Below are 23613 nucleotides of genomic sequence, written 5' to 3'. Positions count from 1 at the left end.
ACTTTCAGGGATGAAGTGTTCCACCAGAAGCATCCACAGTTTCTCTGGGTAACCTGCTCTAGTGTCTCATCACTCTCACAGTAAATGCTGAGACCCAAATCATGCTGCTGGGACACAGCACAAATCCTCAAGCCACATTTTGCTTCCAGGCTCTGGTTCATGTTTGCTGAGAAATCAGGCGCAGCACCTGACACGCCTCCACTGCCCCACTGGAAGGTCCTGTCCCAGGCTCCTGCTGGTGAAAGGGACACACTGCTCAAGCCACAGCCTCTCAGTCATGGCCCAGCACCTTCATGGAAACCAAATATCCTCAGCAGTTTAAAGATGGTGTGAACCACAGGTGATGCCCCAGAGTGTGGTACAGGTGGGGTCCCAGCCATCCCCAGTGACACCACCCACACACAGGTAGGTACATCAGGCAGAGCCACATGTGCTGCCATCACTGGCATGGCCTTCACTGTGATGCTCCCTTGAAAAATTTCTGCTTTTAACTCCAAATTTCCCTCATTGCTTTACGGCCCTTTGCACCCATCCAAGCTAAAGTCACCTCAGTCCCCTGCCATCCCATGTGGGTTAACACCTCCCCAGGAGCTTCTGCCATCCAGGACATATCCCCCACCTTCACACCTCAGCTCCTTTTGCATCTCCCCCAAGGGCAAGCTCCTTTCTATTGCTCATCACTTCTTAAATCTCATCACCTATTGCTCACACAGCCTTGAGGCCAGTGGTTTTGGAGGCAGAAGGAGGTTCAGACAGGTGCTCTCAGGTAACCTGCAAGTTTGTCCCTGAATGTAGCAATTCCAGGGCCTCTCATGGAGCTGAGTACATTGGGTACAACTCTCACTTGCCATTGAGTCAATGGGGGATTTTTTTTTTGCACTTTACTGCAGCCAGTATTTTTCCCTTAATGATTCAAAAGTAACATGCTGCAACAACAGCTGCCTTACCTGTTTCTACACCTCCTGGTTTGTTCTGCTGAAGAAGGGGTATAATGGCTCTGAAAAAAACACAAACAAAACAAAAAAACCCCAAAGAATCGAGGAAAGTCACTAATGGCATCTATTAAAAAGACAAATATTGCATGTCCTGGGAAACAGCTATAAAAGCTGCAGCCTTTCAACACTAGCTTTCATTTCAAGGTGACATGAGCTGCCCCATACCCTGTACCCCACTGAGGGAAGCAAAACCTTCCCTCTGAACCCTTTAGATGGACAAACCAAGGAGAAAAGGTGCCAGAAACCCAAAGCATATTCATGGAAAAGCATGGACAGTGAAATTAAGGTTTCTGGCTCTTGGCATCACACTACAGCTGTTATAAAACAGGATATCCATCTCAGCAGCAGCTATCAATACTCCAGCATGAGTCATCTGCAATACTTATCTAATGGTGAGTAAGCTGCTCCTGTCAGTCACACTTTCCAGATAAATCTGTGAAGAAAACAAGAAGGAAGAAAAAAACCTATCAGAACATGTTATCAGAGAAATAAAATGTAGGGCATGGTATCTGGCCAGCAAGACAGCACACAAAGTGGCAGAGGAAAAGGTGGTTTGGGGGTCATCAGATGAAAAATGCACACCAGGAGCTCCAAGACAAACATTAGGGTCCATATGAGTGAGTACCACTAAATCAACCACAATGTGACCCTTCCTGCTGGTGGATGCCTCAGCCAGCACCCATGGCAGGGGCTGTGCATGCCACAGCTTTTGGGACTGGGACTCCAACATACAGATGTGTCAGCCTGGGGGTTTGTGCTCATCTCTTCCCTGCCTGGCAGTGAGTGATTGTCCAAGTGAGGACACAGTGCTCAGAAAGAGTTGCTTGGGGTCAGGGTCTTTAACATCCCCAACAGCAGGGAAACCCCAACCAGCCACGCACTTAGGTGCAAAACAATCCTAAACACGAGGGATGCTTCCCCACCACCCCCAATTTTGACTAAAGGACAGCAACTAAATTGCAAATAACTTAGTGGTGAAAATAATGACAGGAAAAGACAAAGACACCTTCTTTCAAGTCTGTTTGAGGAAAGCAACTCTGAATGACCACACAGGCTCATTTGCACCCAGCCATATGCGACCTTTGTGTTCGCTGCCTGCCTGCACTTTGTAGACTCTGGTGAGCCACAGGAGGCGAGGCCAAGCCTCAGAAAACTTTCTCACAGAGAAACTGCTGCTGGGGACGTGGAGGAAATACCCCAAGGGTCTCCCAGGGGGGTACGGGTGCCTCACAGAAATTTCAGAGGGGAGCTGGGGAGCGAGGGCTGTGAGGGGAGAAAATTCCAAACACCTCCCCATCCTCACGTGCCAGAAAGTGAGAGAAAACCCCATGTATGAATCACCCTGTGCTGATATCTCAGAGCCACTAAAGTGTTTCACACAGGCTGCTGTGCAGCCTCCTGCCAGAACAGAGGAGCCCATTTGCTGTTCTTGCAGCCCAGCTGTGAGGCTCTGTGGGCAAGGGGTCCCAGGGTGGGCACAATGCTTCTGTCAGCTTGCCTGCAAGTGGGGAGAGGCACAAGGGCATGGCTGTGGGAACCAACACACATCCACCAGACCCCAAGACCTCCACACCCAATACTGAAGCCTGAGATGGCCACCTGAATCTCCTCCTAACTGGAAGGGACTGGAACATAAGAGCTCTTGTCATGGCTAGCATTTCATAGAATCACAGAATGGTTTGGGTTGAAAGTTGACCTTAAAGATCATCCTGTCCAAATCAACTGCCATGGGCAGGGACAGTTTCCAGGTTGCTTAAAGCCTCATTCTGGTCCTGAACACTTCCAGGCATGGGCATCTACAAATTCTGTGGGCGAACTGTTACAGCATCTTATCACCCTCATCATAAAAAAATTTCTTCCTCATTTCCAAACCAAACCTGGCCCCTTTCAATATGAAGCCACTCCCCCTTGTCCTATCACTCCATGTCTTTGTCAGAAGTCCTTCTTCAGACCTCTTGTAGCCCCTTCAGGTGTTCTAAGGTCTCCCCAGAGCCTTCGCTTCTCCAGGCTGAACAACCCCAGCTCTCTCAGCCTTTCCTCACAGGTGAGATGCTCCAGCCCTCTGATCATCTCCATGGCCTCCTTGGACCTGCTAAAACAGGTCCACGTCCCTCTCAGACTGGGGACCCACTGCTGGGCATTTCACACTGCAGCCCCAGCACTGCTTAGGGTGATCTCTGTTTTCCCTTCCTGCCCTGGGGACAAAGGCTCTTGTCAGACAAGTGCAGGAACTGACACAATCAAGAACAAGCTAGACTGTGATTTCTCTCTGGGTTAGATTTTGTTCAAGTCAGTGTTGCAAAATCATGTACACCCAGGCACCACCAGCAGGGATGGGATCAGTTTGAAGGAGTAAAGACAGTGGAACCAACCCTTGTGGCATGGGCCACATCACCACACCCTCACACGTCATTCTCAGCACTAAATTTTATCAGTCTTGGAATAAAAGTGATTCCTTCACTGGAGCACAAGCTCTGTATGGGGACAGCCACTTAGAAATAAAACCAGGCCAATTTAGTCTCTGCTGAAACCTCAGACTTATTTTCATATACATAATTTTCTTCCTTTTTTTTTTAATGGGATTGAGAAAGGCCTCACTGGAGCATGAATTCCATAAGCACCCACCTCACACAAATACATAATCCTGCCCAGAAACAAACTAAACACCTTAATCTTTTATTTTATTTATATTTATAATCTTTTATTTTTTTAAAAAAGCTTCCCTCAAAATTAGAAACTTTCTTTTTATGTTCAGCCTAATTACCACCATAACAGGTGAGACCCATTTGCTCCTGAAGCATCAGCATCCTTCTGCCTCAGCAGGTCATCCATCTCCTGCCTGATACACCTGCACTGGGCTGAACAAGCAACCTGCTGCTCCAGGCTTTCCCGTTCCAGGTCTTCCTGTCCACCTCCTCCCATGTGAATTCACATGAAGAACATGAGAACTGGACCCAGTAAGCACTCTTGGGAAGGCCACTTGCCTCTGAGAAACCCTCCTGTTTTTTCTAGGTTCTCCTCTGAGACCCTCCTAACAGCGTTTTTTAATTTTGGGTTTGGGGCTTGTTTTGGTGTTTTTTGTTTCAGTTATGCTGTATGATCAAAATTGCCTTTAAAATGGCTAAACATGCATTACATATGAAATTAGTATGCAGGGAAGAGGAGTGGAAACTGTCATATCTTCTTGCCAAGATGCAAATAAGGTGCTGAGTAGGAACTGAACTGGCCACAGATGTAATCTAGCCCTGTCAGTGCTTTGGAGCACATGTGATACAATATTAGACCCAAATTAGGAGATTCTTTCAAATGAAAAGACCACTTTGCCAGCTCAATTTTTGGTGAAAAAAGAAAAAGATAAAAAAGTAAGAGAGGTCTATTTGGTCTAACACAGCATTTAGCCTAGCCACTTTTGCAGGAATAAAAAGAACAAAATCAATAATAACCTATGTAGCAACCTATCACAGTTCTGCACATTTCTATCAGTAAATAAATTTAGCTGTATTACAAGGATTGCCCATCTGTATTACGATACAAAGGCAAACAAATGTGCACTGCCAGCTTTGGACTGAGGCTCTGGAATTTACAGAAGCAAGGAAAAATCAACAGGGGATTTGCCTGAATAAAGACCGCTGGTTTAAGCACACAAGGCTTGTGCCAGTGTTCAGTGAACCAGCTTGGCCTGCATGTGTGTGTGCACAGTTAAAGATAACCATCTCAATATATTTATATCAAAGAGGGAGAGCAAAAAAAAACCTCACATGCAAAACATCGTGACGTTCTCTGAGATCTTGCAGATCTGGAGGCAAGCGAGCTGCGCTCTCACAAGAGGTCACAGCTCTGGAGTTAATAACCCTCTGACGTGGGCTTTCTGAAAGGGGACCTCATTTGGCTGCCCCTACAACTGCTGTTGTACACAAAGCTGGTGCAAAAGTCACATAGCAAGCACGCGGTGAGGTGATGCAGCACTGCAGTCATTCAGGTCCTCATTTTCTGCATGCTGGAGAACATTTTTGGATTCCTTATTTTGGGCTTGAAAGTTTGGAGATTGGATTCTTAAAAGCAAATGTGTGAAAACAGTTTGTTCCTCCTAACCACTTGTGTGTCTGTTTGCTCAGGTAGCTTTGTGCTGTACTGGTGAAGCAATTGTGTTTTTAATGGAGCAAAATTGCAGACACTGGTGGAATTCAAGAGAAGTGCAGCTCAGCATCATCTCCTCTGTAGTCATCTGCTGGATTTGCATCTGGTTTGGTCACTCAGCTCCATGCAGCTGCTCCAAGTGCACCTCCCAATCCCTACAGTAACTAGCAATTCTCTTGGGGTGTAAATATAGCTGTCACCTGAGATGTCTGCAACCATTAATTAAATTTCCTGCTCTAGGTACTGTGTACCTCTCTTCGAAAGCAGCAGCCTTGACTCAGCACACGCCGGAGAGAGGGAGAGACGGTGCTGCTTCGCTTTCTTGAAAGGTCAGCAGGGGAACGCCCCGGAAACCCTGAGTAGCAACACCTTGTCCTTAACCCAAGTACAGGAGCTGTATTTAGGCAGCTGACTGATCACAAGAGCTGCAAGGACACGTGTCTGCTCAGCAGCAACCAACTGGAAATGCGGATGCCTTTTATTAGCCGCCCTTGTATTTAGCTTGGCTCGGAAAAGCGTGCTGCTCCGCTGGTGGGTCCTGCAGCGTATGGAAGAGCAGTTATTAGTGAAGCTAATTACAAACAATATGGCTACTTAGAGGGCTAAAAATAGTGTGGTGTATTAATAGATGGAGTGAAAACTGGGACACAGAAGATGACGGTTTTGATCTTGAGTGCAGCAGCATCCCATGTGATCCTGGGTAATTCTCTTCATCTGTGTGTTTTGTTTTCACAGTTTACAAAGCAGGCAGGAAAACCTCTTCTCAGAAAGGCTGAGAGGCTGAATTCCTCAGCATCCTGGAGCACTGAGAGGTCCTCTCTTGTATCTCCACACAAGTGGAAAACATTCCTGTGTCAGCCAAACTGGCTCCATGACAATAATTTCACGCCATTTATTGGCAACTCAGGCGACAGTTCCCAGAAAGCTGTAACATTCACCTTAAATACCTGAGTTCACTAGTCACTGATCAAAGGAATGCAGCCTTTGGAAACAGTTTCCAGTTGACCTGGGGCTGCTGGAGCAGAGCAGCAAGTGAAGCCCTCGGTGCCCACCACCGATCTGCAGAGAGGAAAACCATTGCAGTGGGGGAAGCATCTGACTCACTTATTCCATGCCAACTTTAGACAATTAAAAAATCATATGATTTGCATCTTCCTAGTGACCAGAGGCACAAAGATTTGCAATGACACCATAAACACCCCTGCCTCCCCACCAGACAAGCTCAGTCTCAGCCCAGCACCTGAGAGCACACACATGAGAAATCAAGCTTTTCCTTCCCCCAGTCTGCAGCCTCTCAGCCCATCTAATAACAAAAGCAAACAAGACCCTGACTACCCTTCCAAGCTGGACAAATACCACTGCTGTGCTAGAGAACATCTCCTGAACATCAGGAGACCACACCAGCCATCAGAAAGAAAGGACGTGAGGAGCCACAGCTCGTGTCCCAAATCCCTCATGTCCCAGAGAAGCTCCAATGCCAAACTGGGCCAGGCTTGCAGGCACCATGCAGGCTCCATCTCCCCAGCTCCCAGGCTTCCTTTGAAACTTCACAGTGCTTGGCTTGCATGCAGGGTAGAGATGTGTGCAACCCCTGGTCCATACATGCAAAGCTGCATTTGAGTGGATCAATGCACTGCTCCAGGATGCCAAATTAACCCCTCTACATCTATCCCTCTGATACAGCTGTTTCTATGAAGAATAAAAACAAAAGGTCTTGAATAATGATCCAACTGGTGGGTTATAGGAGGTCTGTGTGACTCCTAGTAATTATAATGCAACATACCTTAATGAGTAAGAAAGGGGAGTGGAAAATTAATGTGCATTTGCAGAGGGATTCATCGATTCATTTAAAACAGAGGGCATGCCTCTGAAAGAAGACAATGCAATCCCACAGTCAGTGACAGTTCTACCTTTGCACTGATGTAGAAGAGATGCCCTTAAGTGTTTGTTACCTTCTGCTCAAGAGTTCAAGATGATTTAAAAAAAAAACAAACAACAAAACAAAACAAAAAACCCTGCAAGAAAACATAAAAGCCACAAACCGTACCAGTTTCAATACAAACAAACAGGAATGTTTTCTTAAGCCTTTTCTACCATGGAAGGAGTGAGATAAGTGGACCTTTCATATGAGTGTTGTGAAAACAGCTGCAGGAAGATAACAAAAATTGAAATATATGTCAGATGCAACTGTAAGCTACTGGCATCTCAGGCTGCAACTGTTCCCACACTTAATCTCCAAGATGAACAAACAAAAACATCTAACAGTGCTTCCAAAAATCAGCATCCCTCAGCTGCACAATGGCTTCCTGACCAGGAGGGGTGGTGGCATCCCCTTAAGTGGAGGTTGAGTCCCAGAGGAGAGTGCCAATCAGGAAGAGGAAGGATGGAGAGGGGACGGAAGAGACACAGGAAGGAGGAGCAGTCTCCTTCCTCCTTGCTCTCGTGATACAAAATCTCTCAAGGCTTCTGCCACCTGTTGTGTTTTCTAGTGGACATAAATTCCTTTACCACCCTCAAGAGCAGAAGCTCAATGGAACTCAAAGATGCTTCAAGAGCCAAGCATGGCCCAATGCAGCCAGAGTTCCCCACTGAGCACTAACAGCCCTGGGAGAAGACCTACCCCAAGGCTGAGGTGCTGGAACTTCAGCAGGGCTTCGAGCTCCAGCTCTACCATGCCAAAACCCTCCCTGGATTTGGGTGAGGTGTTTTACATTCCACAGAATTCCACAGAAGAAGGAGGGATGAAGCACTCTTCTGCATTTTTTGCTCCTCACAGGAACTCATCTGCAGGCCTGCTGCAGCCCTGGCAGGACCTGGGCAGACACACGAGGACTGCACAGCACTGAGGGTCTCTGCTGCTGATGGGTGCTCAGGGGTGGAACTCCACAAATCACCGATGGAAACATGAAAAGAAAGCAGCACCAAATTATGACTGTGGGAAAAAAGAACAGACATGCCTGGTGCATCCTTCTTTTCCGAGCACACTTGTTTTTTTTCTAACCTATGACCTATTTTTTTCTAAAATATCTCTTTACATTGGGATAAAGCAATTTGTGGAGATGGAGATGCTCTCTAAAGCTAATATCCCTGCACCTGTGACAGACCAAAGGATTTTTATCTACTTAAAAGTAGACTAAGATGTTTCAAACTGAAAAAAATATATAAACTGTCAAAAAAAGGGATTTTTTTTCCTTTTCTTAAATCATCACCTAAATCAAACTAAGCTAAGTGAAATTGAATTAGGAAAGGGGAAACTTCAGCCAGACATTGGGAAGTATTTAACAACCTCATGCATCTTCCTGTTAGGAAAAGCTTCCCAGGAGGAGGTCAGTGGCAGCTCCCGAGCTCGGGGCTCCCCTGGCTGATCCGGCGTTGGCAGCCCCGAGCCGGGATGGGGGGTCCTGCCCAGCTCCGCCCCAGCACGGAGCCCACGGAGCCCGGCTGACTTCATCGGAAGTGAATCCCCCTTCCCCTGCTCCCCCTCCGGCCCCCATTCATGTTGGGAAGGAGCCTGGCAAGCCCTGGGGGGATTACAAGGCAGGGGAAGCAGGAGGTTAAAACTCTCTGAGGCCCCTTTCAGTCTGAAAGACAAAGTAATGGCGAAGCTAAAACAGATGCTTTGCTGAAAATAAAGAGTGGTTTGCACAATTCTCAAAGAGAAGCCAAAAAATGAAAATACTGTGTACAGTCCCAGGAAACTGAGAGCATCCTGTTCTTATAAATAGCTACAATAGTTGCGTCTACAATAGCATTATTGCAGCATTTTGAAATTATGCTAAAAAATTACGTGTGTTATTTGAAGGAGAAATTTGAGATGGTACAAAAAGGAGACCATGCTGCTGAATGTGATGTAATGAAAGCCCTGAGTTTAAAAATATATATATTTACAATTTATTTCCATGAGTGATATGAGGAGGACTGACAAGACCAGCCACCCAGGCACAGGGACAAGCATCTACCCATTTAAATGAGCTCTCCACAAACAGAGCAAGAGATACCAAGACAAAGCCATTAAGTCAGCAAATGCCCCTTATAAATGTAATTATTGTTGACTCCTGTTGCATTTGGTAGACTGACCTGTTTCCCTGGACAATCAGTGAGAAGTGATATTCTGAGAAAATATTTCTGTAGGTTCACTAACATTTGATCAGAGTATTTTATGGTGCTTTGATCCAGGTCACCTGTGTAGGTGAAGGGATGCTATACTCAGGCACTGGGCTCAGCCATTCCTCCACCTTTCTACTGAAACTGCCACCTCAGCGGTTGCCAGCAGTGTCTTGGCACTAGCATGTCTCTGCTGCTTGGAGAATGGACTGAAAATGTCATGTTTTCCCTCTCAATTAATGCAAATAGATCAACTGAAATAGGAGATCACAACTTGCAGGATATCAAGAATCACAAAGTGGTTTGGGTAGGGAGAGAGCTTCAAAGCTTCATTTAGTTCCAATCCCCCCTGCCATGGGCAGGGACACCTTCCACTAGACCAGGTTGCTCAAAGCCCCATCCAGCCTGCCTGTGAACACCTCCAGCCATGAGGCATCAGTAACTTCTCTGGGCAGTGCCCCACCACCTCACAGTAAAAAGCTGCTTCCTTATGTCCAACCTAAACCTGCCGTCTTTCAGTCTGAAGCCATTCCCCCTTGTCCTGTCACTCCATGCCCTTGTAAAAAGTCCCTTTCCAGCTTTCTTGTAGCCTCCTTTAAGAATTGGAAGGTGCTCTAAGACCTTTCTAGAACCTTCTCTTCTCCATGCTGAACATCCCAAGCTGTCTCTGTTTTACCTCACATGAGAGGTGCTCCATTGGGACACCAGAGTGGATAAGGCAGCTCTCCTGGAAGTGAGCCCATCTCTGGAGTTTGGGCTCTATTTATTTATATATTTGATCAACACCTCTGGATGCTGCTTCAGAATGGCTAATGGACTCTGATTTGTCTTCAGCCTCTGGAGCTCTAGGCAAGGAGCAAGTCTGCCAAGTGAGGGAGCAACACAATCAGCAAGATTTGTCTCTACATTGTGTTGCTTTCCAGAAAGTTTAAAACACCTGTGCAGCTGTCCTGGGACCTGCCAGTGAAACTGTGCTGCAGTTGCTCTGAAGCTACTCACAGCCACCAGAGCCTGCCTTACAGGTTTGACTGACATTCACTGGCTACTTAGGCTGAATTCAAGGGTCTTGAACTTGGGCACTTCAAGTCATCTCTCAGACCACTACCAGCACAGCTTTCCACAGACTTTCACTGTCAGTCCACAGGTGATTTTTCATCCCCAGGTTGAAGCCAGACTAGTACAGAAGTGAGACCCCTCTGTTTAGTTCTTATGTGGTCAGAATAACCACAGCTCAATTACAGCCAAAAACTACTACCTAGAAAAAAGAGATGCTGACTTTTCATATATAGAATAGGGGAAAACAGCAGAGAAGAGGGGAAAAAACAGAAGAGAAAAAAAAGGAAGGAGGAATAAAAAAAAAGACAAGAAAAAGGAAAATAAGGGCAGGGGGGAGGGAAGGAGACATGGAAGAAGGGGTGGAAAGAACAAAAGGACTGGGTGGGATGACTCTGGTATGGTTCAGGCACTAATCCAGCACTTGTTCACCTGGCATCCTGCCCATGGAGAACAGACACTGCATTAGGTAGCAGGTCTCCTGCACACTGCTGGCCCCAGGCTTTAATCTTCCTCCTGCACAGACGGCCCCATGATCACATTTCGAGCCTTATAAATTATTTACATCAGATATGAGGAAGCAGAGACATTAGAGATGGAAAAGATGCACCAGCTCATCCCCTGGGGAAGAGAGCTGGATCCTTCCCCGTGTCACACGAGCAAAGCAGTGATGCTCTGTCTGTCCTTAAGAAGGTGTTTTGCTGCTCCATGCCCTCATCAGGCTGAATTTCTTCATGAAGCCTTTGCATAAATTGCATTTATTTTGACTTCTAATCCCTTCCTTCTGGCATTACCACCTGCCTGCATCCTCTGCAGCCTTCTGGAGTTGTACAGAATCACTAAGATACCTCCTTCTTGAAAGTTTGCCAAAGACATGAAATATTCTGCAAGGCCCAGTTGAAGATACCTCCAAGAATAACCCAGCAATCGAGTACTTAAAAAAATAAAAATCAGACTAATTTTGAAAAAGGAGGACTTTCAGCTAGAACTTTGCTCTTCCTGCCTTCACTCCCAGAGTGGGAGAGCAGTTGCTAGCTAGGGATGTGGTCAGCAGAAAAATATTTCCTGAGCTATGGACTGACTGCTTTGTAAAGTTTCTCCTGTAGCACCAAAGTAAATAAAGGACTCCAGAGCAGCTTCATCCTTCCTCCCACAATGCTCAGCCAGTTGGAGTTTGTGGGATGGGGGAGCACCCATCCACCTGAATGCTTGGCAAAGTCCAAAACACAAAAGCACAAAAGCAAGCACAAAATAACTCAGTCCCCATCCCCAGCACCACATTTTAAGAGCTAACTCCCTCCTAACAACTGAGATAGAGTACATAAAGGAGCGTGTCATGCTTTGAACTCCACGGTAATTCACCTCCTTGCCAGGATTTACACATTCTTTCTGTTGGCTCCAAGAGTTGCCAACACTTCCTTCACTTACAGGGCTTCATGCAGATGAAAGACTCCTGCTGAGAGTCGTCAAGATTTACTGCAGTTTTGGTTCAGATCAGGAAAGCACTTACACGTGCTCCTAAGCACTGCCCAAGTCAAGGGCACCCGGCTGCACGCTCCGTACTCAAAAGCAATCAAGAGGAACCCCTTTTTTCATTGGAATAAAAAGGCATGTAGAATCTTAATTAGAGCTAGATGGAAATTACCTAAATGAGCTGCTTGTTACTGTGACAAATCAGATAGGAAGATAATCAAGTACAAGACATGAGAACTGGATGGGGAAAAGCTGGCACTGAGGGTTTGTTTGAGCAAGCATAAGGTGCAGGACACAGGGCTTGCTCACAGCATCTCTGAAAACAGGCTGTTTTCAAGACACCAAAGTCAGAAAGGAGAGGTTCCCAGGTACTTTTACTGACGACTCCCCTTCTAAAAGATGTATTCTGGCTAGCTTAAAATGGTAGGAAACAAGCCAGTCTGCTTTTCCCCCATGTGTAATATATTTCTGCTGGCTTGTCCTGCTCTGCTTGCATAGGCCTGTGCTGGTACTGGGAAACCCTGAGCATGGAGCAGAAGTTTTGGAGGCTCTCTTACACTCCACAACTCATACCTGGCTGGCAGTATCTATGATGAACAGATTTATGGATATGAGTATTTGGGAATATTTGGAAATTCAGCCTGTTCAGTCCCCATTCCCATACTCCCAGAGCTACACATGGAACACCTGACAGTCACCATCAACTGCAAGAGAGCTGTAGCTGCTCCTCAGGCCACTACATCACCCATGGCTGCACCACAGCAGGACCAGCACTGGGCACTAACAATGTTGCAGCCATGTGTTAGGGCCAATTCAACCTTCCCATTATGTGTGTCAGTCTAACCCAGATAATGGTTTCTAGTAAGATCCTGCGGGTTCCAGGATGACTGTACCTCAGCAGCTTCTAGAAAAAAAATTACCTCAGCTGACAAATAAATGACAGGTTTTACGTTTTCTTTTTCCAACTGCAAACTCGGTCTGAGAACTGAAAGCAAAGATGTGAGCTCTCATCACCTCAAGCACTGCGACCCAGCACGTCACCTAGCCAAGCCTGCAGTGTGCATGGAACCGCGCATGCCGGGCGTGTGGGGCACAGGCCATGAGTGCACGGGCTGCATGTCCTGGGTGTGCAGCATGCTCAGTGTCAGTGTGTAGGGTGCATGCTGTGCACATGCAGGGTGCACCCCATCTGGGGTGAACTCTGGTGGGTATGCTGCCAGAGCCCAACTTACTGAGGTTATCTCAACAATTCAGAGTCACAGTGCCTGAGACAATGGTCAGACAGTGCATGCACTTGGCAGCTGCAGGAAACACCCTCTGCTCTTTCTTTTAACAAATCAACCATGATCCTGTGAATTTATTAAAGGCAGGCACCCAGCTGGACAGGCCAGGCTGAAGAGTGGGAGTTACCAGCCCTAAACACTGCTCAGATGGTCACTAGCCCTAAACACTGCTCTTCCCCATAACCTCCCCAATCCCCACCAAGTCCAGGTTCCCATAGGATGGGAGAGCACTGTATCCAGGGCAAAAAGGCAACAAACAGCCACCTCAGCAGGAGCCAGGTAACAGGGAAAAGTATGACTGTGGTGCAATGGCATGCAGACACTGCTGGGGAGCAAAGCCCAAGGGCCAGCTGGTCATCCAGTGCCCTGGAGACCTCCACTCCAGCATGACCTCAGGGCAGTGGTTGCTCAACTGCTGGTGCAGGGCCAGAGGCCAATGGGCAGGCCTGAGGTTGCTCCACTGAGGTCAGGGTGACTCAGCATGATTCAGGGGGAAAATGGTGAAGAGAAAAGGTCTGAAGGAAGCAAGACCCAGCCCACATGTGACAGCATTTGCAGGTGCCTGGGACCCCCATGCTGCAAGCTGTGATGGATGCTGGGCTGCACCTTCAGAATGCAGGAGGAAGGACAGAGAAATACCTGAAAATCGGGCTGTGGATCCTGTTTCAAGAGGAAGAAGATGGCTGCACATGCCCAGAGGTGCCCTCCATGAGAAGGGTGGCACTGTCCTGCTCTCTGACCCCTGCCCTACCTTGGAGATGGGGCACCCTGGGGATGCTGCACTCATCAGCCCCAGCATTTCTTGACAGCTGCCACAGATGGCAGAGAAGCCTCCCCAAGGAGCCACTCAGAGCACAGCCTTGGCCCACAGCCACACCACAGAGGGTTGCTATCTCTGGGCATCTCATGGGGCACTGAAGAAAGCAGTGCTGGTGGTTTGGCTGTGAAATAAAGTGGTCTTCTGTGGGCAGCATCACTCAAAGATGGGTCCCATGCTTCCAAGAGCATGCCAGGATTGAGCCAGGAAAGGTGCAAATAGTGGGACTTTGAGCCACCATGTCCTCACTGTACTGAGCATAGCCACCACTCTTGTACTGACCTAAAGAATGGCTTCTGCTGGACCCTGGGGCTTCACCTCCTGCTGTGCATTACAGGGCTGCCACAGGCCAGCTGGAAGATACTTGTAATTAAAGGGGAAGTGAAGTACCTTGCCACAGTCACAGATAAACTGAAAAACTCCTTTGGGACCACCTGGGCAGAAGAAATTGATGTTGCACATTAAGCAATCTCTCTCCATCAAAGATGACATTTTACCAGATTTATTCTGATCTGTGAAGATGCCCTTAGTACAACACTACAAGAGTACTGTTGTGTGGAAGACACTCTCCTGTGAGGAAAACCACATGCTAATTCAGAGTGCCTTTCCTAGGAACCTCTAACAGGAAGTCTGACCATGCTTGGGTAGCTGGGTGGGTAGCTAGTCTTGCTTCCTGCCCAAGAGGACTCCAACTTGCCTTTGAGGACAGTGCTCAGTTAGGGGAGTTCACAAGGCCACTCTCCATCAAGAGCTTTACCCAGATGCACTGCAGAAGCTGAACATCCCATGCTGTCAGTTCTGCTCTAAGAGGCAAAGACAAGGCACAAAGAAGGTGCTTGAGCTTGGTGGGAGAAGCTTCTCTGTCTTTCTCCTACCTGATAAACACCCAGACAACCCCTTGACTCATCAGCAGCTACCAGGTTAACCTCCAAAGACAGAAATGGAAAGAGAGGAAGGAAAAGAACCTGTCCTTAAAGAGGTGGGAGGATGGAGAGATGCAAGCTCAAAGTCTGGAGAAAAGCTCTTGCTGTCAGCAGGAGGGGATGTCTTTTCACACCACAAAACTGGAAGCAAAGCTTTTGTCCAGTGGGAGAAAAGAGTCCCTGGATGAGAAGCCTAAAGTTATCAGCTGTGCACACAAGGACTTCTAAGTGAAGATGCATTTGCACAGCTCTAGGATGCCCTGTTTTAGACACAAGAAGAGTCTCCCTTCCCCTCCTCAATCCCACATCCTCCCAGGCACACGGAAAATCCTCAGAGCTTCGATCTGCAACAAAACCTTGACACAAGCACCTCTGACCTACAGACACAAATCCATTTATTGCTGGGCTGGGAGGCTGGACAAAGAGGAGTGGTGTCTCAGAGCTGGGTGCCAGGGCCACTCTCTGATTCAGCAAAGCCCCTGATAAGAAATGTCATCCTCCATTCAGTAATTTTAGCCCATGAGATAAGAATCTCTATCAGCCTCAAACATATGGCTGGCTGCAGTGCATGCAGCAAAATGAGATGGGTAATTTATTTGCTTGAGCTAAGAGCACTCCCAGACCTAGAAAAGCTGATGCAATGAAATAGTAAGTGCCAAATTACACTCTCTTCTTCTTTGGAGACCTAGAAGAGGCTCCAGTGAGATACAAGGGGTTGTATCTCTCTCCTTTAAGCTTCAAGCCACCAAGAAGACACCAGTCCTACATGACTAATTGAAGACTGAGCTGCACAGCATTTTCTAAGGTCTGTTCTTCTCATTAAATCCTATTTGTTACATGGGACTTCACAGCCACAGATATGACTGATGCTCTCTGTGAAGTGCCACTAGATGCTTCCCAGAGGAAGAAGTGGAGGGGTTAAATGACAGAATTACACAGGACTGAGGGTGAATTCCAATCTCCTGGTCATTGGAGCAGGACCATCAGCCCACCAGGTGCTGTGATGTGCCCTGGCTGAATCCAACTTAGCACCTCTGATTTAGGTGACCTTGGCTAATCCATATAAACACAATGCTGGGCCAGAGACTGCATGGCTTGGGTTGCTCAGAGTAATGAGCTTGGTAACCTGAGCACAACAGGAGCACCTGATCCATGGGGACAAATGGACATGAAGGACACTCCCAAGAAACACTTAGCACATTTAACCACTGGATTCTGCAAGGATCTCCTGAGAAAAGCTCATTCCCAAGGCACTCTTTCTTATACTCTTTCCTCTCTTAGCTATCACCAAGACAGATACCAAACTAGATGGTCCTGCTCTGTACAGCCACTTCTACTCCCTTTCATCTTTAACAGTGTGGCTGCTGTTCAATGTGGATCACACATTTTGTCACCCCATCTTTAAATGGGGGAATTTCAATGCAAGATTACATCTAAACATCCACTCTGAAACAGAAACTTTGGCTTAACGAACAAATACTTAAATTTGGTTCTTCCAAGGAACTGGGCCAGAGCCAGACTTTGTAAGAGTCCTTCATCTCTCTGATTCAAATCTGCTTTAGAAATGTAGCAGCTACATGTTTAGTCATAGATAGTCTCTTCATAGATGTGAAACCATTGTTGCTTCCCAGACAGTGGTACCTTCCCACCACCACATCTACCCATGTCATTAGCATTCTCGCTGGAAAAATCAGCAGTTAAACCAACAGTTGAATGAGTCACAGAGGTTAAAAACTTTTGATACAAAGTGATGGTCCTTCCAGCTCAGTGCTGAGACACGAGGGTGAGGGACAGCCAGGAAATCTCTGATCTGAAGAGAAGGGGGGGATTTTCACCTCAGTGGAGTTCAGTTCAGCATTTTTCATCATTGCCAATTTTATTAGGGCATATTGCCATGACAGTATAGGTCCCCATGCACACACTGGCATGGCCTTCATGGCAACATCACACACACCACACATACTCAGAGGGAGAGTCTGATGAACCCTTTCCACCCTCACCACCACGCAGCCTTCATAGTGCATGAAGTGCAGCAGAGGAAAGCTGTATGACCCCCATGCCCATGGAGCTGTATTGCTAGAACAGACCAAGCCTGGCACCCCTCTGTCATCCTGGCCAGCCTTCTCCTCCAAGGAATGCTTCCAGCACTCCAGAGCCCAGGGTCCAACATGGGAGGAGCCATGCACATTTATGAGGAAAAACATTTGCAGCAGGAAAGAAGCTAAAAACTAAATCAAGCTTCAACTTTCTTTTCCACAACCCTTTTTTTCAGTTCTCTGAAGGTAGTAAACTGGAAACAGGTAATTTCACTCTATTTTCTGCCTTTCTCCTCTTGTGGCTTTGGACAAAGCAATGTGAAAGCCCAGACATTTCAGTTCCCTCTGTATCTCATCAGTTTGGAAAAGGCATCACTGTCCTGCTCTGGAGCTACAAGGAGTGCAGTGCAAACAGTGTGAGGGACTTGTCATCCTCACTGCCAACAACAGAGCAGCAAGATCCTCAGGCATAAAGGCACAGATGTCTAGTGTCCTCCAGAAACAGCACATTTAATGTGTGTGTGTGCATGTGTGTGTGTGTGTGTGTGTTTGTGTGTGAGCACAGATGCTTGAAAAATCAAGTCTTAGATATGTGGACAACTAAGGCAGTCGAGATTTGCTGATGATTTTTACATGAAGCCTGCTCAAGGCATGGGTGATGCAGAACATAGGAAGTGACCAGGGAATAGGACAGAGACTGGGGACAGTAGGAGAAACTACTCAATGCATGGACTCATTACTCTCCACACTTCTTGTCTGATGGATATTTCAGTGAGGTATGAAGGAAAGAAAATGTTTTGCGTTTGTTTGTTGGTTTTTTTACCTTGTTAAAAAGCTTCAGTCCCACTCTGGAGGTCAGGAAGCTGGCTTGTAGCATCACCTCTTCTCCTTCTTCTTGTATCTTCCCCTGGGCACACTCTTCCCAGATAAAATCTGTCTCTAAACCAAGATGTGTATGCCACGCTTTTCTCCTTTCGAGCACTCCTTCCAAGAGCAACACAGCATTGATTTTCATTACTTGTGTAAAGCAGCCAACTCCATTCTATCTCCTTGTGTGACACTGGAAATATAAATTTAAGCTCCTCTGTCCCCAAAGTCTAGGGGAAGGACTGCTTGGCAAGTTCATAAAGTCTTCTGAAATACTGTAATCCAAGCTGAATTGCAGGTCATCAAGTTCCATCATCCGAACAGTGGATAGACCTATAAAGAAAACATAGTTTTAATATCTGGATCAGGACAGATTGACAAACCTTCGGGTTTTATACAAGATTTCTATTAGTATCAATAGAGTGATGTCTGGTTCACTCATCAAAGGACACCCCGACCTTGCAGTACTGACAAAAGACTATCTTATTGTTGCCTCAAGATGCAGCCAATGGAAGGTACTTGTCCAACTGAGATGAATAAGAGATGGCAAAGAAAAATACAGTTCTATCATCCTTGTGGGACTTAAAGATCTTGATTTTTTTTTCTACCATTCTGAGTAAGTGGAAAGAAATATAAAAAACTTGAAATTTTGAAAGTTGCTGAATTGAAACTCATTTTGACTTAAAGCACTTTGTTTCAACAGTTGGAAAATTTCCCTTTGGAGTCACAAACTTTTACGTTTTGTATTATAACTTCCATTAGAAACAAAGACTCCTTTCAAATACAAACCAAAATGCAGATGGAGTCAGAAAGTTTAGATGTACTGTCAGTAGCCAACCCTCTCCAAATTTTTACTACACTTTTCCCAAAAAGGAGGATTTACTGAAGCTGACTGTCTCCTGGGGGTGCGTTCAACTGCAACATCACAGGGGATTAGTGACAAAGTTACAGTCAGCTCGAATGCTGACAAAGGAAACATTGAGGTACTGTAATCAAATTAAGTGGATTTTAATACACAATACAACACAGTTAGCTTTACAAGTAAATTCTACCCTAAGACAATGTAAGTGTTCCACTGCAGACTGTCACAAACCAGCAAAATGACTACACTGTGTGTTGATTAATACTAATGCAGACATTGCTCTGCTGGGTATAACACACTGCTCCACTGAGGAGGCAGGAACAACTCCAGAAATCAAATCTAGATTAAATTCTAAGTTTTATCAAAAATAGCCACTTTTTTTTGTGTGTGCAGAGAGAAATGGAAACACAGCATTTAGGTACTTTATCTAAACTAAAGAGTTTTATGATGTCCAGGAGCTCCTCCACTGGACACTGGCCAGACACAAACAACCCAACATAATGGACCCAAGAAAGAAAGAAGCAGCCTTCATCTGTGTTCAGGGGACATTTGAAAGAGATGGGAAATAAACACAATGGAGATGTCTACAAGGTTTCTTTGGGTGGGAAGAGCTGCAGAAGAAGAGGCCAGCAGCCCTATCCCATTAGGGAGGACCTGCAAACTAACTCCAACCCAGCAAAGAGAGAAGGATTGCCAGGTGGGCCAGTGACATAGAAACTCAGGTTTAGGAGGCAGCTGGGAATAACTTGTAATTTAGCCTCATAAAAGAAGAGCTCTCTTATATGAATGAAGAAGCTTGGTCCTACCCAAATTTAATGTTCCTAGCTACAGAGACCAACAGTGAAGTGAAGTGAGGCTCCATGGTAGAGGGGTTGGAATAGATGATCTCTACAGCCTTTTCCAGGCCTTTCTATGATATCATTCTATCAGAAGCAGGAAAGCTGGTCTATGTTGCAAAAGAAACCTCTTCCTTGGGCGCAGGATGTGGCACAGGAGGTGCAAAGCCACTGATGCTCAAACGCACCTTAGCTAGGGAAGCCAAGCAGCATGGCTCATTGCCTTAAGAAAACAAGATCATAGCTTGGTGTGGAGGAAGCAAATGGCTCTGGCACTGCCTGGGAGCATGGGGAGCACAGCTAACAAGGTGGAAACTGGAAACAAGGTGGGCCCCAAGCCATGAGGGTGGTAATGCCATCCACAGGTCCAGAAATGTGTCTCTGACCATCTCTTGCTGCTTTCTGTGTTCACATGACAAACATTTAGAAGCTGCCTCTCCTGCTCCAAGATCTGCAGTGCTGTTTCAGCATCTTTACTCTCTGAAGGACCACACACACAAACCAAGGTGCTGCAGGCTCATCTGAGGCTGTACAATGTCCACCTCCAGCCTGTGAATCACCCAGCTGCGCTGCTCTCTGACACGTAACCAAGAGCACTGGATGGCCCATCCTTGGCCAGCTCACGGTGCTGTGTCACTCATTAGAGAGAAAGAGGCAGAAATAGAATGAGATCTATGCCTTTGGGCCATTCATCTCACAGGCACCTACCACACCAACATCTCCTCCTCACAGAAGGGCTTTGCCACACCCCAACCACATGTTTCCACCCTCTTCCCCCATTTTAACCTGCATAACCTCCAATGTCACCCCACCATCCCTGGAGGGAGGTGACAAACTAGCCTTCATATGTGGAGATGAGATTATTTTCTTCTTCAAAGACCTTGTGGCTGCCATCACCTTTCAAGACCAGGCATCCACATCAGTAGTTTGCAGTGAGCACCACAAACTGGTCTGCTCTGAAGACATGTTCTCTGTGACACAGAAAATGAGCCACCTGCAGAAGTCATTGGGGAAGAGGGAGGAACAGCAGCGTGGTGCAAGGAGCTGCTCACCAGATCTGAGTCCATATCGGAAGGGCTGTGACCCAGGGCTTGGAGTGTGCAGCCTAGAAAGACACTGCACAGCTCAGGGCACTGGGAATTATGGAATGTTATCCTCAGGCTGCTGGCAATGTTCCCTTGGGCAGGGCACAACGTTGACACAGTGACATTAAAAGCACAGCTCCCAGAAGTATCCTGGCTGCCCAAAGCCCTGGCATGAGGCAGCTGAGCTGTCCCAAAGCTGACCCTCCCTGGAGGAACAGCACATGCTGACAATCCTGGCGCAGGGATTAGCAAGGCAGTGTTGAAGTGCTGAACAGATACAACCAGGAGAGAAACAGCTTCCCACTAATGAGGGGACAGGCAGGAGTATCTCCTCACACAAGGAGAGCTTGTGTGAGCCCTGCTCTCAGCTGAAGTCAGTGTTCAGACAGACAAATGTCTTAGCCACATGGCTGAGTTGCAACAGCACAGATACACAGTGACCTGTAACCAGGCAAACCTGGGGCACAGTACTTAAAATTACATGCAAGATTACTTCCAAACACCCTACATGAATGGTAAAAGCAAGAATAATTTGGGTTACAGTCTGGATTGCCTTCCTTTCCCACGCTTCCTCCGCAGCTGGTTGTCCTTGCTTCTGCTGCTAAACTTCCCCCTCCTCCATTTCTGCATTACTCATAAATTAGCATCACACACAGCAGCAGGCAGTAAAACACACCAGCAGCACTGCTGAAGGCATTGACTTCAACAGTGGCTTAAGCAGATGTGCTAAGGAAATATCTGGATGATATTACCAAAAAGCTTTCTAGGTTCCCCATCAGATCAACACCTCTGTTTCCTCTGAATCATTACACATAAGAAACAACATAGAACCAATAATAAAAATATCTCAGTTGGAAAGACACTTAACTCTCTGTGTCTAGTATTTAGAAATTCACCAGCACTGACCCAAACCCCAGTGGGAGCAGCCAGTCCATGACCCCCAGGCAAGAAGCTTGGTGCTACAATCCATAGCCAGCAATGACAGGTTTGACTGGCACAGTGCTTGCAGGTTAACCATCTTCACGAGAGAAAACAATCCATGAAGATCCAAAGAGGTCAAAAAAGCCTGCAGAACTTCAGAGCCAGTGGTATGACTCGGTTCTGTCCCACCATCCACTGAGATCTCAGAGTTATTCCCTATTGTGAACTACTTTCCTTCTCCCAGCTCTGTAAAACACATTCCTAGCAGCTCTCAGTTTTGTAAAGATTTTTGACATGTGGCCGGTACAGGGAGAAAGGCTGGACTAAAACTCCTTTCAGAATTAAAAAAAAATACATCAAAAAGATTAAAGAGACACTTGGCATATTAAAGAAACAGGTGTGTGGAAAGTTTTTAAACATACAAGACCTACAGGACTGGCTGAGCTAAGAGGCATAATTAGCCCAAGGTGAGCTCACAAGGCAGCTCCATGGTGCCTGGCTCCACAGACGAGGGATGTCACGTACCAGCAGAGGCCCTGTTATCTTCAGGCCTTGGGCTGGCACAGCTGATGGGAGTGTGAGGTTTCATACCTGTACCCACACTTCAAGAATACTGCTGGAAAAACTGGAGAGAGTTCAGAGGACAACCACAAGAACAAACCCGGGCTTGTAGCATGGAGCTCAAGGAAGTCAATCAAAGAGAAAGTTAAAAGGCACCTTGCTGCCTGTAGGTACCTGTCAGAAGAGTGTTCTCAGCCTGCCAGACAAAGGCATAACGAGACCAAAGGTTGAAAGTTGAAGTTCAACAGAAAACAAACCAGAAGCAATGATACCATTTTTCTACACTTCAAGTAATTAACAGAGAGAAAAGTCCTCCAATTGGCATGGCCAAGGATCCAGCACTGGCAATTTTCAAAATAAGATGGGATGCTTCCACCTTGCTTCTCTTGCTCCCCCAAAAATGTATGCTTGGTTGCATTCACAACTGCTGACTGCAGAGTAGAAATTAATTCAAGGAATCTCTGTTATACAGCAGGTCAGACTAAACAAGCACAATGTCCTTAAAGCCTAGAAATCCATGAGGTACTAATAACAAGAGGCTCAATTACTGGTGGTACAAAGAACAAGATGCCCCCCATCAGTGGTCAGGCTTGTACAACCCCAGACATCCCTGCCCCATCCAAAGGACCTCTGCATCCTATCGCTACCCAGATGTGGATTCTGAAGAGCAGCAAAAGTGCCAGATCCATACCACAAGCAGCAAAACAAAATGCTGTTAAAGCAAGAAACCCACTCTGATGTTTTTTTTCCCATCTAAAAAACGAGAAAAAATCATATCCAGACAAAAGTGAATTTAAAAAAAAATATAGTCACTGGTCAGAAACAAAGCATAATGTAAGAAATAAACATTTTACAGTGAGAATGATCACTCACTGGAATAACCTGCCCAGGAAGATGGCAGAGTCTCCATCACTGGAGGTCTCAAAGACACAACTGGACAAGGTTGCTGCAATCACCTTGGCTCCCTTTCCCACAAAGACTGAACCAGACAATCCCTTCCAGTCTGGGCCGGTTCGTGGCTCTACGAAAGGCGCACAAAACTTTCCTGACTACAAGCACTTGAGCCAAAGGAATGAAGCTCCCAGTTCTGACACTCTGAAACCACCCATTAATGTTTATCATAATTATGCTTGCAGGTTCCCCTTGTGCTTCTTGATTCCAGGATCTTCACATCTGCTGGGTTTCTCTAAGCCTCAAAGGCATATCCCAGGACATAGTCCTTGAATGCATTCTCTCTCAAAGAGCTGGAAAGACCTCCCTGCAACAGAAAGCAAATTTCAGCTCCTGCCTGGTTTGTTTAAAGTTTTCATCATCATGGTATTGGTTCATGGTTGTACATTTGCAATACGTTCCCTTACTCCTGCTCCTTCTTCCTTTAGGGCTTAAAGTGTGGGGGGCTCACTGTGACAGCCACAGGGTTAAAAGGGTAACTAACCTGTGGCACAAAAATCAAGGAGCTGCTACTGCTCTCTAGGAAACCTGGAGGCTGCAGTCAGAATCCACCAACCTCCACCAATCCTAAACCTGCACTTGGTAGCTGGAAAACACAGGGGTAGCCAGGGATGGAGATGAACTTTTGGGGCTGCAAAGCACAGCAATCACTCCCAAAGACTTTAGGACCATTGGGTCACCCAGTCTGTATCTTGCAAAAGGGAGGTCA

General features: G+C 46.5%; 1 long non-coding RNA gene across 1 annotated transcript in view; it reads right to left on the bottom strand.

The window, feature by feature from the left end:
• Nucleotides 1–23613, bottom strand: part of LOC139587457 (uncharacterized) — a 131775-nt gene that overhangs the window by 20942 nt on the left and 87220 nt on the right. The window contains exons 4-5 of the long non-coding RNA XR_011678401.1: nt 17645–18021; nt 948–1428 (exon numbers count right to left, since the gene is read on the bottom strand). This is a non-coding gene — a long non-coding RNA (uncharacterized lncRNA). The remainder of the gene's footprint in view (nt 1–947; nt 1429–17644; nt 18022–23613) is intronic.

This window comes from Agelaius tricolor, unplaced genomic scaffold (genome assembly GCF_023055355.1).
Source record: "Agelaius tricolor isolate 1412-34295 unplaced genomic scaffold, bAgeTri1.0.p SCAF_2, whole genome shotgun sequence".
In the NCBI taxonomy this organism is placed as follows: Eukaryota; Metazoa; Chordata; class Aves; order Passeriformes; family Icteridae; genus Agelaius; species Agelaius tricolor.
This window is presented reverse-complemented; position numbering and strand designations above follow the sequence as displayed.